Source organism: Papio anubis, chromosome 14 (assembly GCF_008728515.1).
Source record: "Papio anubis isolate 15944 chromosome 14, Panubis1.0, whole genome shotgun sequence".
Taxonomy (NCBI): Eukaryota; Metazoa; Chordata; class Mammalia; order Primates; family Cercopithecidae; genus Papio; species Papio anubis.
The window spans coordinates 100537815-100555744 of record NC_044989.1 but is presented as its reverse complement, the minus strand read 5'-3'; the positions used below and the strand labels follow the sequence as shown (position 1 = coordinate 100555744).

Genomic DNA, 17930 nt, shown 5'->3' with positions numbered 1-17930 from the left:
CCTCTTATACAAGCTGTCTCTGCCCTCTCTCTGTGCTCCTTCCTGTCACATCGGCAATGTTTTTACTTTCCTTTGTGGGTACGTTTTCTCCTCTGGCCTCTGAAAAGTTTCTGATCCCAGGGCTCCATTCTTGTCCCTCGTGTTTCTTGCTCTGTTCTCTCTGCCTGAGTGACCTCAACTTTAACTGTAGTTTTTGTATATTGACAAAATTTATATATTAGCAAATTACTAATGAATAGGTCTAGCCTAGAATTTAGCTGACATGTATTTCTAAGAGTATAATGTCAAGACAGCCCCCTAACATCATCACATTCAAGGCTGAACTCACCATGCCTTTTCCCTTTCCTACCAGGTGTTCCTCCTCTCCTCCAATATTTGGTATAGTATCTCTGGGAATGATTTTTTTTTTTTTAAGACAGAATCTTACTCTGTTGCCCAGGCAGGAGTGCAATGGTACAATCTCGGCTCACTGCAACCTTCGCCTCCCAGGCTCTAACAATTCTCCTGCCTCAGCCTCCCGAGTAGCTGGGACTACAGGTGCACACCTCCATGCCAGGCTGATTTTTTGTATTTTGGTAGAGACGTGGTTTCACTGTGTTGCCCAGGCTGGTCTCGAACTCCTGAACTCAGGCAATCCGCCTACCTCGGCCTCCCAAAATGCTAGGATTACAGGATTACAGGCGTGAGCCACCGTGTCTGGCCGGGAATGATTCTTTACCACCCCAATTTCAGAGCTGTCCTAAACTCCTGCTCTTTCCATTCCAATGCAAAATAAGTTAAGGCATCCAACTGATTCTCCTTTTAAGCATAGAAATACAATTTGTTCTTCTTTCCTTTTTTTTTTTCTTTTTTGAGACGGGGTCTCGCTCTGTTGCCCAGGCTAGAATGCAGTGGCGTGATCTCGGCTCACTGCAAGCTTCGCCTCGGGTTCACGCTATTCTCCTGCCTCAGCCTACCGAGTAGCTGGGACTACAGGCGCCCGCCACCACACCTGGCTAATTTTTTGTATTTTTAGTAGAGACAGGGTTTCACAGTGTTAGCCAGGATGGTCTCAATCTCCTGACCTTGTGATCCACCTGCCTTGGCCTCCCAAAGTGCTGGGATTAGAGGAGTGAGCCACCGTGCCCGGCCCCTTCCTTCCTTATTCTAATATTAGTTTTCTAAATTCTAGCCCTTATTACCTATTGATAGGGTTACTGCGGAAGCCTCCTAACTGGTATCCCAACTTTTGTTGGTCACCTCTGATCATCTATGCTATTAACATAAGAATCTAGGACCTAAACTGACTCTTGCATTTAATTAGAATGAAGATTGGGTTGCATAGGGTTATGGGGTAAAAGGAAAACTTGCCTCCATTTCTCTTCCTTCATCTTCATCTCTTTTCTCTATACAAATTCCTATCAACCGCAGTTCCTTGGATCACTATTAATCCTCAAATATTCTTCTGAATTCTTCCATAGACAAGAAACAATGCCATGGATATGATTTCTGTGAAATATACTTAAGATCAAATGAAAATAAAAAGGTTAAACCTCATTTATATATTTCTCTTCGTTTTAGAAAATCTACCTTTAAAGAATGGTGAGCCATACCTGAACCTGCTGGGATTTTCAATGGGGATCCCTTCCTGCACAAATGTTCAGATGTCCATCATCCCATTCCCCAACATATTGTTTCCTTCATGTAGCTCTTTGCTTGAAGATCCACAGATTGTGTCACACTTTTTGTCGTATAAGATCAACATGTAGTACGATATTTTGTTCTTTTAACAAAACTATGATTTAATTCATCTATTTTTAAAATGTTCTTTTACTGGAAAAACTTTATACATTAATTTTTAACATTTTTCTTATAATAATTCATCTGTAAGATCATCTTTGCTTTATACTTGATTCTAAATGTAAAACATCTCATAATCTCTTGTAGTATTAAGTCAATGTGTTATTATTTTAAAGTGTTCTGTGTTCAGCGAGGCTCAGAAAATGCTGACCTCAAGACCTCTGAGGACCTCTGTCATTTCCAGAAACATGTGGACCTTTTGCTTCAAAAAGCATTTCGTGAGTAGTCTGTTCTGTGGGGTACATGACATTTATACTTCTCTAAGAATATGTGTTTATTTTGAAATGCCTTATCTGTCTCTGCAATGCTGTCAATACATCTGTGTTAGCACAGGACGTTCTAGAAAGCAGGAAGCTTACATGTGATCTGTTCTTGTAATATGTCTAGGTCTATGATGTATTCTGTACTAGTGGACCTCAGTTACAGCACAAGGAGACAAGGTGTAGCAATAGCATTTCGTTACTAGGAACTAACCTACACCTACTTCCTTATGCACAACCAGAGGCATCCACGTAAAGAATGATGCAAAATAGACAATAAACACAGAGATTAGGCAGACACTATCACTCTAAGAGCAGGTGTTGGAGTCGCCTTGATTAGACTTTGGATCCTGGCTTTCCCACTTACCATGTGACCCTCATATCTCTGTGCCTCAATTTCCTATCTACTAAGAATAATAATGCCATAATCTCAGGTTGTTTATATCATCCAAATGGCTAATATAGGAGCTTAGTTCAGGGCCAGACACAAAGAAAGATCTCAGTAAATGGCAACTACTGTGATTAGAACCACAGTACTCTGTTAACCAAAAATAAGAGACTGAGGCAAGAGTGTTAGTTAATCGAGACTTATTGAGCCAGAGCTTTAAGATGCACCCAGGAAAAACACAAGTGTAAACCAAAAATAAAATTTGGAAGCCCCTCACCCCCCAGCCTCAACCATCTGAATGGACTCCCTCCTTGGCCAGGGCACTCCAAATTTAACCTGAAAGACTGGTTAAGGCCATGACAGAAAGAAGGGTGGTCAGACATGCCTCATTATGTCCTCCTCCCTTTTGGAATTCAGGAAAAGCTGACCAGCATTAACGTCAACACAGACCTCAAGTCTGATAAGAAACATTTACGGTCTATTTTCTCTGAAGCCTGCCAACTGGAGACTTTATCTGCATGATAAAACTTTGGTCTCCACAACCTCTTATTGTCACCCATGATATAAAGTTAAGAAGAGATTATTTAAGCAGATAGTCAGGGTACAGAAGTCCTTGAAAAGGTTTTGCTTTTAATGAAAAGTGGCCCTCAAATCAAAAATAATTTTCTTTTTTTTAACAAAGAGCAGCTTGTAAAATTGAGCTACAAACATAGACAAGCAAACCAGAAGTTTGCATGGGTGAATACCAGCAGTTGTGCTAACAGGAAAAGGTTACCCGGGACTAGGCACGTTCAAAATGGAAACTCCAACTTCCTTTCTCTTTGTCAGCCACGTGTGCAGCAGACAACATGGTGCTGGCCAAGTGGAAAGCCTATTGCATAATAAGATTAGGGTGGGGTGACCAGCCTTCCCCGCACATCATGTAAATGTCATACCTGGTCCAACCAATCTGTGAGCCCTACGTAAATCAGACACCACCTCTTCAAGTCTGCCTGTAAAATCCAGTGCACTCCCATTCCAGGCTGGAATTCCCATTTGGGAGCCCCTCTCTCTCACAAGAGAGAGAGCTGTTCTCCTTTCTCTTTTTTTTCTCTATTAACCCTCTACTCCTAAGCTCACTCCTTGTATGTGTCTGTGTCCTTAATTTTCTTGGCATGAGACAACAAACCCCAGGTATTTACCTTAGACAGTGATGCTGCTTCACCCAGACATTCCTTTCCATTGATAACTCTTTCAACCAATTGCCAATCAGAAAATTTTAAGATCTACCAATAACCTGGAAGCCCTCCTACTTCAAGTTGTCCCGCCTTTCTGGACTGAACCAACGTATATCTTAAATGTGTTTGACTGATGTCTCAAGTCTCCCTAAAACGTATAAAACCAACCACCACCCCAACCACCTTGGGTACATGTTCTCAGGGTCTCCTGAGGGCTGTGTTATGGGCCATGGCTTGTCTCAGAATAAATATTTTCAAATATTTTACAGAGTTTGACTCCTTTCATCAACACAAGTCACAGAAAACATCCGTGGCTTGCTCTCTCTAAAGAGGTTTTCAGGAGCTTAGTATTCATACATTTCCCTAAAGGAGAGAAGGCTATAGGAAGAGGGGAGGGCAAGTGTGAAGCAAATGGTAACATTTTTGCAAGACTTCAGTTAGTGCTCAGTAAATCTACATTTTATATAAGATAAGGTGAATGCTTGAAGAAGAAGGGAGTAAATAAAGACTCAATCATGGAGATGTCTCAGGGTAGTGGAGGAATGATTGATCTCATCTTGTCTTTGTTCTGTACCTGGAACAGAAAATCCTGTACCTGGAACAGAACAAAGACAAGATGATGTTCTGGTATCTGGAAGATAAATTTGTAATCTACATTAACAGTGTGAAATCTAACAGACTTCAGTTTCAGGAGCTGGACTTAGACCTAAAGTTACAATTGACATGTCCTTGTTTTATGAGAGGATATACATCTTGAAAAGTTTCAAGGCCAGCAAAGAACAATTTATGAGGGCAGCCATCTGGCCACGCTTGAGGCCTTTTGCCTTTCCATGCAGGGGAGGTCTGGCTAATATACAATGTTTTGATGCCAGTTTGTGCAATAATAGCTACTAACCTGGGAAAAAGGATGGAGGTGCTTGGTGACTCATTGTGCAGGCTTCACTCTCCCTTTGGCATAATAAGTTTGGGGATCTTGAGACTTTCAATTTTTTTTTTTTTTTACATCTCCTTGTCAAATATAACATTCTCCTTCACTGCCCTGACTTATTTTTATATAAAGTGGTGGAACACCAAATGTGGTGGCTCATGCATGTAATCCCAGCACTTTGAGAGGTCAAGGCAGGAGGATCGCTTGAACCCAGGAGTCCGAGTCCAGCCTGGGCAACACAGCAAGACCCTGCCTCTACAAAAAATAAAAAAATTAGCCAGTCATGGTGACGCGCGCCTGTGGTTCCAGCTACTCAGAGTCTGAGGTGGGAGGATTGCTTGAGCCCAGGAGGTTGAAGGCTGCAGTGAGCGGTGTTTGTGTCATTGCATTCCAGCTTGCATGGCAGAACAAGAAATTGTCTCAAAAAAAAAAAAAAAAAGCAGAACTGTCTTTTTGTTACACTAATACATGTAGAAATGTTGAGTATCTTGAATTAAGCAGGTGCTGTGATCATAAAAGAAATGTTAGTTTTTTGGATCTCTGTTGAGATACTGTCTGGTTCTAGAGGAGATGCTGCCTGTCGTTATGGTTCTTCTCAACTTTTCCTGTAAGGTACACAACATGGTTGTCAATGTCGATGCACATCAGCTGAACACCTGTCCTTTTATGTCAGGGTTTCTCACCCCAAGGAAGGTGTCAGGAAACCACTGGTCCAATTCTCCAATTCCTAGAAAGACCATTTTCTAGGGTGTAATGACTAAAAAATTGGTCTAGAAAAAAAAAACAAAAACAAAAACAAAAAACTGCACTCACCTTTTACCTTTTTAAATTTTCAGCTGAGTTTGAATCAATATAGTTGAACTGAATTTCTGACCCATTAATAAGTCTGCAACTGACCTCTCTTGTTGAACGCGAGGGTTTCCTCTCATGTCAAAACATATGAAGTGGGGACGGTCTTGTTGTCTGTTTGCTAGCAGCTGTCCACTCAGGGATGCTGCAGTCGTTTTCCCAGTGCTTTCAGCTGGATGGGTCTCTCTGGGGCTGGTGAGGTAGAGTAAGAAGTTGAATGTTGGTCTGCACATGCTACATGCAAATGAGGGGCCACTGTCAACAGGGATTGCTCCAGTAATCTGACAATAGGTGCAAGACTATGATTGCTGCAGTAGATATGAAATGAGCCTGGGAGCACAATGAGCCACTGTAAGAGGGAATTCTCCTCAATGGCATTCCCGTTGAATGGCCCTGTAAAGTAAATACGGATTTTTGCCTTTAGGTCAAAATTAGGTCCTTAGATAGTAGTACATGTTTCTCCGTTAAAGAAATCTTTCACAGTTATTACAGATACTACCTGCTTCATCGGCTCAGGGAGCTCAGGAGCGTCACCACTGTGCTTCCCCACCACATGGGTTGTAATGAGAAATGGCCATTGCTGCCACGAGGTACTCATAGCCTTGGAGGTTCTCTCCTTTTGGTTTGCACTTCCAGATGAGGTGTCCGTTATCTTTCAACGGACCACAACTGTGCTGGGGACTCTGGTGACCAGTCCACACTCATAACTGAGGATCTTGGGTGGGGTCACCCTCCTGCCTTGTAATATGCCCTGTCTAACTTGGAATCCCTGTTAGAACAGTCTCTCTCTACCAAGAAAGCCTTAGGCTGTACAGCACACAAGCAGCTTTCACTAAGCCCATCAAAACGAAATGTTCAGTTGTATTCTTCTCCAGGGCAAGGGATGCCAGCTCACCTAAGAAGGCTCCTGCTGCTGTTTCACAAACCTCAGGGTAGTTGTTTCACATATGCAGAGCAAGCCTTCTTTTAGCGCTCTCTTTTTACCTTTTCTTATCTTTTGTTTTAAACGAACACCTTTTCTTCTTGAGTGTCTAATCTAACAACATTCTTAGAAACAGTGTATCTATTCGCCGGGAATGGTGACGCATGCCTGTAGTCCCAGCTACTCGGGAGGCTGAGGCTGGAGAATCTCCTGAACCCGGGAAGTGGAGGTTGCAGTGAGCTTAGATCGTGTCACTGCACTCCACACTGGGCAAAAGAGTGAGACTCCATCTCAAAAAAAAAAAAAAGAAATGTAAAACAGTGCATATCTTTTGACATTTCCTTTAGGTTTCTTTTGAGTTTTTTGTTGTTGTTGTTCTCTACCCAAAAGAATTGCTGACTTACTATGTGATAAGGTCATCCATTCTCTCTATCTGTTCTGTTCTGTGATAAAAATCAACCACCCCTAGTGGTTGAACCCACAGGTTGAGTACTTGAGATCCACAATCTTAATCAGAAGTTATGCAATTAGTGATCATAATTAACATAAAACCACTAAGCAGAGAATGAGCCTCTGCTGGAGGGATTGTGTACAGGCCTCCTGAACCCAAGAGGGAGTTCCTCCAACAATACAGACTCTCCTTCATATTATAAAGAGGAACAGAATGTGGGCAGCTAACCTCCTGTTGCCAGCCCTCACCCCTGCCCCACCCTGCAGCTTAGGAATCCTAGAACAAAAAGTCTGAAGCACACATGCCCTGCAGCTTTTACAATTCACACTCCTAGAAGAGACACAGAATAAGGAGATAAATAGTTGAATTTCTGCCTAAAATCTCACACACTAGTGACTCCCAGCCTTGTTTTCCAATGGGGGTGGAAGAGTACAGCCTTTAAGGCACTTAAAGGCCAACCTAGTGTTTTGAAGCCTGCAGACGCACATGCTGAAATTCAGAAGTGAAACCTCTAAGAGACGATTCCCGGTGAACCACCAACCCAGAGAGTAGGAATCCCGCTCAGCTGAGAGCACGGAAGACCAGCTGCTACTGCTCGCATGAGTCAGGGGGTTTGGTTTCTCCTTGTAGGACTCTGCCTCTCAGATGTCACTATTGTCACTTGCCTGGCAGTCTCCCAGCTGAGGCAGTGCGTATTGGACATTTGGAAATGTTATTTGCATCCCCCCTCCCTAAAAAACGTCCCTGAGTAGGAAAGAGGGTATAGAAGGGGATATGTTTCCTCCAGGACATGACAAGCATAGAACCACAATTACCCCTAAGAGGAAATATTTCATCCAAATGTGACAATCAGAGGCTGAAGACATTGTGCAAGGGTCACAGACTAGTTGGGGTCTTGGCAAGGCTAGTGTGAGATGTTCTTTTCTTTGCGTTTTCTGTCTATGCTCCCTCCTCTAGGCAAATTAGACTCTTTCTGTGATCTTCAGATGGCAACACAACATGGGTCTCGAATGTGCTGTGTCCTGGGCCTTGAGAAAATATATTCGACCCTCTTTATTCACAGATTCCATCTGCAAATTTGTAAAATTTATTTACAATTCTAAAATCAATCGAGAGAAAGTTTTCTGGTCATGTATGGACATGCACAGAATGGCAAAAAAAAAAAAAAAATTTACTTGATCAACATGCAACTCCCCAGCTGAGGTGGAACAAGGCTGGAATTGGGATATTATTCTATTGTCATTTGGGCTTATTGTTCAACTTCTGCTGATCTATTTGGATATTGTAATTGAGCATAACGAGATGAGAATATTAGGCCAGGAATTTTTGCCCCAGTTGCAGAAATGTATTTAACATCCCTTGGCGACCCATTGCAGAGTTATTTGGGAGCCAAAGCAGGACTCTCCCTTCCAAACAGAGGAGTAGTGGGTGCTTTTTAAAGGAACAGCCTCAAAATGTGGGAGCAGGGCTTTGCCAACCAGCTACTGCTCTCTTCTCTCAAAGGAGACAGTCAAGTTCAATCTGCACACAATTTAATTCACAAAGACTCCAGCTTGCAGGGTAGGTGGGGCAGCTTCAAAACTTCCGGCCTCCTGCTTTATCTTCTTCAAGTGGGCACCTAGTTTAGTGCTTCGTGATACCTGAGAATTAGGACCCGATGCTGGAGAAGTGGGCAGATGGTATGAGGCGCATCTCAGACACTGTGGCCTGCAGTGAGTTGAGAATGAGGCTTCATCTGCAGGGGGCACCTGAGGCAGGCACGCACCTGGTCGGAAAGTGCCGTGAAGGGGTGCGGTGCTGTAGGAACTTCAGCCTGATGCTCACATGCACACCCAAGGAGTTGCTTCCAACCAGCTTACTGTGCATGAGAGCAGAGATAATTTCTAGATTCTCCCTGTTAGAGAAAAAGGGCCTCTTCACAGCCAAGGGTCTCACCATTCCAGTTCCTCTTCCGTAAATTGACAAACTCCTGCCTCTTAGAAGAGGCTGAGCTGGGGCAAATAGACTGATTCCATGATCAAGCTCTTCTCAGACATGCATTAACACGTGGCAGGATGAGAAGTGATTTTTATTTCTTCTTTGCATTTTTCATTTGTGTATATGATATATTAGTGATTACAGATACTATTTTATATTAAAATATATATGTGTTATAAATTATATTACATGTTTTAACATGATTTTTATTCATTAAAAATAATGCATTATATGCACCATTTTGTATTCAGGAAAAACACATTTAATTTAAAAATAAAGAGTACAGCATCTGCGATTCTGCAAAAGGTAGAGTTGGCATGAAGCAGGGGTTGCAATCCTAGTCTCTGATAAAACAGACTTTAAACCATCAAAGATCAAAAGAGACAAAGAAGGCCATTACATAATGGCAAAGGGATCAATTCGACAGGAAGAGCTAACCCTTCCTGTTTATTAAAAGTATCTATATCAGAGAAATCAGCAGAAGAGAGAGATCAGAAAAACCAGTCAGTGGATTTGGCCAAGTTGAGATTGTTGGTGGTCATAGAATGAAAGACTTGAGTTGCTTTCCATCTTCTTTTCAGACAAGCTGCCTCCATGTTCTCATTTTTCCTGATGTACCTGTTAACTCCATAGAAACCTTCTCATGGCAGGCAATAATCACCTCCCTGCATTAGATTCTTAGGCCTCTTCTCATCTAGCCTTTCATCAGCATTTGACACTGTTGACACTCTTTTTAACTTCTTTCTTTCTTGGCCTCTGAGCTGCAAAATCTCCTTGTTTTTCTATTAACTGCTTGGCTGCTCTTTCAGGCACCTTTGGCCTCTCCGTGGCAGTTCTGTGTTAGAGCTGTCCAAAGCTTTCAGTGCATCCTTCTTCTCACCTTAGATTCTCTCTCCGACACCATCTGCATCTGGGGTTAATATCACCATTTAAATAGTAATTACTCCTATATTTATATCTCCAGTTCTAATTTCTCTCTGAGTCCATTCAGCTGCCTACTTACCTCTTTGCTTGGATGCTTCAAAGTGTCTCTCAATTCAACATTCCCAAAGGCAAATTTACGTTATCTTTTCCACAAAGCACAGTGAGCAAATTGGTCCACTTCCTCTGTCTTGTAGCTTAGTAAGTGGCACTGGCATCCATTCTGTTGCACAAGCCAAGAACCCAGTAGTCATCCTCACCATCTCTTCTTTTCTCTCATGTCAATTTTATCAGGAGGTCTCACTAATTTTATCTCTTACCTATCTTTTCTCCACCTCTACTACTACCACCTTCATTCAAGCTATCCTTATCTCTCACCATGGTTACTACAATAACCTTATTACTGATTTTGCTATTTCAAACATTGTTCTCAAATTCTTTGATACATTTCTCATTGATCTGTGAAGTCTATGCTCTATTCCCATGAATCTACATGCACTTGGGACTGCACTGATCAAAAGAGTATCATTAAAGTAACATCACGTGACTTTGGAGTTTGGTCATAAAAAGCAATACAGCTTTATCTTGCTAGGTAGAACATTCATGTTAGGAGCCCTGAGATCACCATGCCATCAGAAAACCGAGTCATATGGAGAGATCAAGTGTAGGCATTCTGGTTGGCAGTTCTAGTCTTTGTGTTATCTTAGCCAAGGCCCAGACAAGTGAGTAAGCTAGCTTTTTGATGATTCCAGTCCCTGGCCTTCAAATCACTCCCCAGTTTTGATTTTTCCCATCTCAAAGCCCCAGACATTATAGAGCAGCTATCCACTTTCTCCTTCTACTTTCCACCCTCATGGCCTGTCCAAATTCCAGAAGCATAGAGTCACTTTGCATAATAACAAAGTTGCTCTAAGCTGATGTATTTTGAAGTAATTAGTTATGCAACAACAGTAACTGAAACACTGAGTTATCTTATTTATCTTTGTACATTTCTATTCCTCTCAATAACCTCCCTACTTAACACTCTCCAATTATGTCCCACTGCTCTTAGGCTAAATATCAAAATTCTGAATCTAGCCTAGAGGACTCCATAAGGCTTCTCCATCCTCATCTTGCAGCACATACTGTTTTCCAGCCACACTGGCGTGCTTTGAGTTTTCTGAATTTGCCTTACTCCTTCAGTGATTTGCACCGTTCAATGCTCTTTGCTCATCTCTTATGCTATTAATGGAAATTGATCTTCAGCTCATGGATTAATTTGGCTTCTTTGGGGAGACTTCCCTTCACCACACAGTCTAGGTCAACAGAATCTAAAATGAATTGACATGAGAAGCATGAATACATTTTACATTTTGGTTTTGTTGTTGTTGTTGTTGTTGTTGTTTTGGTTTGTGTATCTTTCTCATGCGAAACTGCCATACTCTACTAGGGCAGATATCATGTCTGCTTTTGCTTCCAGTAATATTCTTGCTGCATTGCATGGAGCTAAATACATAACACGTGACACAAACTCAGTATATACGTATTTGGAGAATGAAGGAACAAACCTTTGTGGTCTGTTTACAAGGCCAACATCTTTAACCATTGAATTCTATTTAATAGATAGAGGTTGTGGGAAATACAGAGAGATGAATCAGTTACAAATCCACTCTTGAGGAAATTGCCGGCCATTTGGAGAATTAGAAAAGGTACATAAATACCTCTGATGGTTAAGCTTCTATTATATAACAGAGCCTATGCTAGGTGCTTTATATAAACTATTTTATTTATGCTTTAAAACCGCTAAAAGGTAAGTATTGATGTAACTCTTATTTTACAGATTAGAGAACCAAAGCTCAGAGAGACTAAATAACTAGTCCAAGGTTATGTAGCTAGTGAGTGACTCAGGTAGGATTCAAACCAAATCTCTAATAACTGGGCTGAAAACATTAGCTTTTTTAATAGAGAATATCTGAAAGAGCAGAAGTAGGAGATAAAGTAGATTGGATCAGATTATCAAGCTAAGGAATTTTGATTTTATTCTGCAAACAGTAGTAATCCATTAAATGATTTTGAGCAGGACACAGTCGTAATCGAAACTGATTCTTCAGCACCATGATAGAGTATCTGGTGTTAGACTAGACTTCTCACCATAAACAACTGGGAAACTGAACAGCACACATGAAAAATCTACCAGATTTTGGGCAACAGGCACTGTATTCCTTGAAAGGAAGGAAGTAGGTAACTCCCACATTACCCCAGCTCTTTGCCTGGAAGCACTTTCTGAATTGTGCAGGGCAAGGAGCATAAACATTACAGTGGTCATGCTTATCAGAGAGAACAGCGATCTGAGTTTGAGATTATGAAGGTAGCTTATATTTTGGGGACAGGATACCAGAGAAAAGAAAACGAAGAAAAGTACCAGGTAAGTGCTAGAAATCTGCATACGAGTCCTTTTGGGGATTTGGACAAATATTAAGCTGTATATGCACAGGGTGAGACTCCACAATGCTAGGCAAAATCCCACTGTCAAGCAAAGAACAATGACAAGGAAGCGGTGAGCTGAAAATAGAGTCTAGCTCTCTCCCAGAGGTAGAATACATTCAAGTTCTAGCAAACCAGAGCGGAGAGACATTATTGCAATTTTGAGTATTCAGAGGAGACCCTGAAAGGGGCATACATTAAAAGAACACTTAATGTACCATGAGTAAAGCTTGCTCCAGACTCATCCTAGTAAAGCTATATAAAAAGCTTTCAAAGGATCAAATTGATCCACAAGTAAATTACTCCTTACTAGAATAAGATTCAAAATTCAAGGAAAACAACAAACTTCAAACATGCAATAACATAACATCTAAAATGTCCAGCATACAATTAAAATGTACTAAACACTCAAAAAAGCAGGAAAATATAACCCAAAACCAAGAGAAAAATCAGTAAATAGGAATAGACACAAATAGCAGTGATGAAAGTAGCAGACAAAGATTTTTAAAACAGTTATTTTAATCATGTTCAAAGATTTAAGGAAAATGCGATCACAGTAGGGGATCACATAAGGCATCTAAACAGAGAAATGGAAAGACCAAAGTAAAAGAAACAGATGAAAATTTTATAACCAAAAAATTACAATATCTGCAATGAAAAAGTTGCTGAATGTGCTTAACAGCAGAATAAACCACATAGAATTAAAAGAAAATCAGTGGACTTGAAGATAGGGTAATTGAAAATAAGAGACTGTAGTGTACAGAGGGGGAGGAAGGGCTGGAAAACAAAATAAAAGAGACTCAAGGACTTGTAGGACAATATTAAGGTGTTTAACACACCTGCAATGAGAGTCTCAGAAGGAATAACGAAAGATTAAGGCACAAACAATTTCTTTTGGAGAAATGATCAAGGAAAAGTTTCAAAATTTAGGCTAGACATGATGGCTCAAGCTTGTAATTCCAGCAGCTTGGGAGGCCAAGGCCGGTGAATCACCAGAGGTCAGGAGTTCCAGACCAGCTTGGCCAACATGGTAAAACCCCATCTCTACTAAAAATACAAAAGTTAGCTGAGCGTGGCAGTGCATGCCCGTAGTCACAGCTACTTGGGAGGCTGAGGAAGGAGAATCACTTGAACCCAGGAGGCGGAGCTTGCAGTGAGCTGAGATTACGCCACTGCACTCCAGCCTGGGCAACAGAGCGAGACTCCATCTCAAAAAAAAAAAAAAAAAAAAAAAAATTGATTAAAAAATCCTCCACAGTTTCAAGAAGCTCAACAATCATACACAGATTAAAAACAAAAAAAGTTGCAGCATAATCAAATTGTTGAAAACCAGTGATACACAGAAAATTTAGGCCCGAAAGGAGGAAAGTACATTACATGCAACAGAAGAATGATAAGATTGATTACTGCATTGTTGCCAGAAACGATACCAGCCAGAAAACAATGGAACAACATCTTTAATATACTAAAAAACAAAGAAACGAAAACATCAGTAAACATATAATTTTATATCCAGAGAAAAAATATTTTAAAAATTATGGTAAAATAAAAACATTTGTGCAAATCAATTATGAGAAAGTTTATTACTAGCTAAGCTTCAGATAAGAGAAGTTAAAAGAATTTCTTCAGGGTAAAGTGAAATGATACCAAGTGAAAATTCAAGCCTCCATGAAGAAATAAAGAGTACAGGAAATGTCAAGTAAGTAAGAAAATATAAAACAAATATTTTCTGTTTATAGTTGATTTAAAACATAAGCGACTATTTAAAGTAAAAAACAACCAGCCATACACTGTGAAATTTTAACATGTGTAGAGGTAAAATGTGTGATAATAGCACAATGAGGAGGATAAAATATATTGTTTTAATGTTCATTCAGTTTATTTATGTGGCATAATACTTACATGGTATAATACTATGTGAAGGAACATATGATGATTTACGAATGCATACTGTAAACCCTAGCAACCAGTCAGAACAATACAAATAAAGCAATGGAGTTGAGATAATAAGCTCAATAGAGGAGAAAAACAGAATGTAAAAGTAATTAATCCAAAAGAAGTTAGGAACTGATGAATAAAAAAACAAAAACAGAAGAAAAATGGGAAACAACAGCAAGATGGCAGACAAAAGCCACCAATATCAATATTTACATTACAAGTAAATGGACTAAATAGCCCAATTAAAGGCAGAAAGTTCCAGACTGGATAATAAAAACAAGTTCCAACTGTATAATGTTTATGAGACACACATTCAATAAAAAGACATAATTAAAATAGAAACATGGTAAAAATATACAATGTATACCACATAAACTCTATTTGTTAGAAAGCTGGGGAGGCTATATTAGTAGCAGACAGTGTGGATTTTAGGACAAGGAGTACTGTCCTGTCAGAGAAAGAGAAAGACATTTTATAATGTTAAATCAGGACGATTTGTTAAAACAGGAACAATTCTGTGGAGTACATGTACTTAATAACAGCTTCAAAACACAATAAGTAAAAATTGCAAGACATGAAGTGAGAAATAGGCAAATTGCAATTATAATTAGATATCATTTAAATTTTCTTTCAGTAATAATGCCCAAAAAACTCTGCCTAATATAGAAAACTTAATAGACATGGATAATTGACTCAAACTAATTGACATTTACAGAACACTTTACGCAACAACCATATAATACATATTCAAGTGCATATAGGTCTTCTGTCTTCCCCCATCTCTCTCTCATCACCCACTTTGGGGGAAGCCATGCCATGAGCATCTATACTGAAGCCCAACATGGGCATCAAGCAAATGAGCTTGGGAGTGTATCCTCCAGTTCCAACCAAGTCCTTTGAGACTGTGGCTGTGGCCACCAGCTTGACTAACAGCTTACAAGACAACCAGATCCAGAACCACCCACCTTGGCTACTCTCAGATTCCTGACCCTCAGGAGCCATGTGAGATAATGAAGCAAATGCTCATTGTTTCAAATATCTAAGTTTTGGAAGATACTTTGCCATTCAGCAAAATATAACTAATATAGGTAGTCACAGGTGAGCTTTTGGGAATAATGGAAATGCTGCATATTTTAACAGAGGCATTGGTTATACAGGTTTATGTCTTTGTCAAAAAATCATAGATCTGTGAATTTCACTTCAGATCTGTGAATTTCACTGTATGTAAATTGTAACTCAATACCATAAACTCTGTATATTAAAATATTTAGATTTGGAAAATTTCATAGAGTGGAAAAGTTCATGAAAAGGTGAGCATTGGGTTTTTAGAGATGAATTTGTGGAAAGTTTGGCATATTTCAGAAATTTCCCAGAATTATGCATGAGTGCATAGTCAAAATTTGCGAGATTTGTATGCAAGTATCCAACAGGCAACACCTGGGGTGATCCCGTTAATGTAGAGGAAGACACGATCTTAAATGGACCGGAGAAGTAAGACCTTAGCATGTACCAGGCACCTGAATGGCAGGTACTATTGATTCTCATGTTCCACCCCATGTTTGGTCACTTGTGAGCAGACTCTTCAGTTCAATTCTCTGGCTAGTTAATTTGGTCTGGGAGTCACACCAGAAAATGTTTCTGAAAATAGGTACCTATTGTGAAAGTATAATCCTCAAATTGTTAACATCATGATTCTCATGAAGTAAATAGTGTCTGTGGAAGTTTAATTAATGAAGGAAGCAACAGGATGTCAGGACTGAGTCCATAAGGATCTGAGAAACTGGTATTTACATAAGATGTTAAGATAATACTAATAACTTGGATACAAAACTGCTTAATGTCCTACGGTGTAATAAAACAATTTCTGTTGTGTTTTGTACGAGATAGAAGCAAAAATACCTCCCATTTGTCAGTTTTCTATACCTCCCATTTGTCAGTTTTCTACAAGATAATCTTTAACTTTATAGGGTTGTAAAATAGCTATGCCTGAATTGTTAGTTAAAACTCCATATTTTTTTTAAGAGAAAACAATGATGCTTATACTTGCTTACTAGAAACATGTTCTAGTATTTTTTTGCCTTATTTTAAATATTTTTTCAAGCATCAGTATACTTTGTGCTTATTCAACTTGGGGAATAGCCTTATTCAGATTGGGAATCCTCAGCTCATCTTTGTCTTTGGCATTCCAGAGAATGAATGTGTTTGGGAAATTGTGTCAACTGAGCAGGGTATACAGGAAGGGAGAGGAGACCACTGAAATGGTCCAGGGTATAGTTAGATAGTTCCTGCCACTGGTTAGATCAGGAGAGTTAGACAGTGATAGTTAGATAGTTCTTCATGCTGGCGGTGGGAAACAAGAGAAGAGGACATGGGAGGGAGATGCTCGTGTTATTGGGGACGATATTTGGCTCCTGGTAGAATGTGAGGGGCAAAGGAGAAGATTCTAATGTGTTGAGTTAGGGAGCCACTACACCATTAATAAAAAGAGAAACCTTCTACAGTGCTCCAGGTGGGAGCCATTAGCAGCAAAGTCTATTCTAAAATCTGTCCTGAAACCTATTCTATCCCTTGTTCTGCATGCAGAACAGCTCTTGAGGGCCTGTTGAAGGCCCACAGAAACCTTGGCCCAGGGCCAAGGAAGAACTGGTGTTCCCTTTTGGTTTGACTCTGCTCACGGAGAACTGCCCAGAGGGTTCAGGATTCCAAGTCACTGTGCAAGCTGACACATGTGAGACATAGGAAGCTGTTGGGACTACAGAATCCAGGGACTCCAAACCCTGTTTAACTACCACACTTGAGGGGAAGAAGAACCTGCTTCCCAATTAGTCAGCTGGGTAGAAGGCTGAGGATTTTTGAAAAGAGGTAGTTGGTTTAGCCTCGCTTTCTTTAGAACAATATTGTGGTTTGAAAGCGTGTGCAACCTCCTAGCGTCATGATTTCCTTTTGTCCCTGACAGAACTGTCTTCACGCTGGAAATAAAAGTATGGGACAGGCTTGAAGCAGAGTTGTGAAGTAGAAGTTTGCTAGGAATCAATTTTTTACTGAAAGCCCCAGGCAACTCTGATTAATTTGGTCTGAATTTGGTCTGGGAGTCACACATAGAGAAATACTGTTCAGGAGCTCATTCAGCTAACACCTCTCTTACCTAGAGGTCATGCAGGGAAAGAAATGTTTATTGCATTATGATTCATAGTGTACTGTGAATGACTAACAGGAAAAGATTCCTTTCAGCCTCTCATGTCTAGTTAAGTTTCAGCAGGGACAAACCTTTAGCTCAAAGGAATGCATTTTAGTGGTAGTGGTGGTGGTAGTGGTGGCGGTGGTGGTATGTCTTCCCAGGTCCTCTCAAATCACATCACATGGTGGAGGGATAAAAAGAGGCAGGTAAAGAACAGCATTTGTTCTACAATTAATGGATCACTAAATGTCCTCTTGAACGTAGTTTATATTGGTAAAAGCCTCTCTGCTATATACGTTAGTAAAAACAACAACATCGTTTGCTGATTTAGAACTCTTCTTTTTTTTTTTTTTTTTTTTTTTGAGACAGAGTCTCACTCTGTCTCCCAGGCTGGAGTGCAGTGGCACGATCTTGGCTCACTGCAAGCTCTGCCTCCCGGGTTCACACCATTCTGCCACCTCAGCCTTCCGAGTAGCTGGGACTACAGGCACCCGCCACCACACCCAGCTAATTTTTTGTATTTTTAGTAGGACGGGGTTTCACTGTGTTAGCCAGGATGGCCTCGATCTCCTGACCTTGTGATCCGCCCTTAAAGAGCT

General features: G+C 40.3%; 1 protein-coding gene across 5 annotated transcripts in view; it reads left to right on the top strand.

Moving 5' to 3' along the window:
* IL1RL1 (interleukin 1 receptor like 1) overlaps window positions 1-17930 on the top strand; it is a 101280-nt gene that overhangs the window by 28497 nt on the left and 54853 nt on the right. For 4 of the 5 annotated variants that reach the window (XM_009184852.4, XM_009184853.4, XM_031655414.1 and 1 more), the window contains one exon: window positions 1956-2057. The exons of the other annotated variant lie outside the window; for it this stretch is intronic. The gene's annotated coding sequence lies outside the window, so the exon portion shown is untranslated. The remainder of the gene's footprint in view (window positions 1-1955; window positions 2058-17930) is intronic. 5 annotated transcript variants of the gene reach the window in all.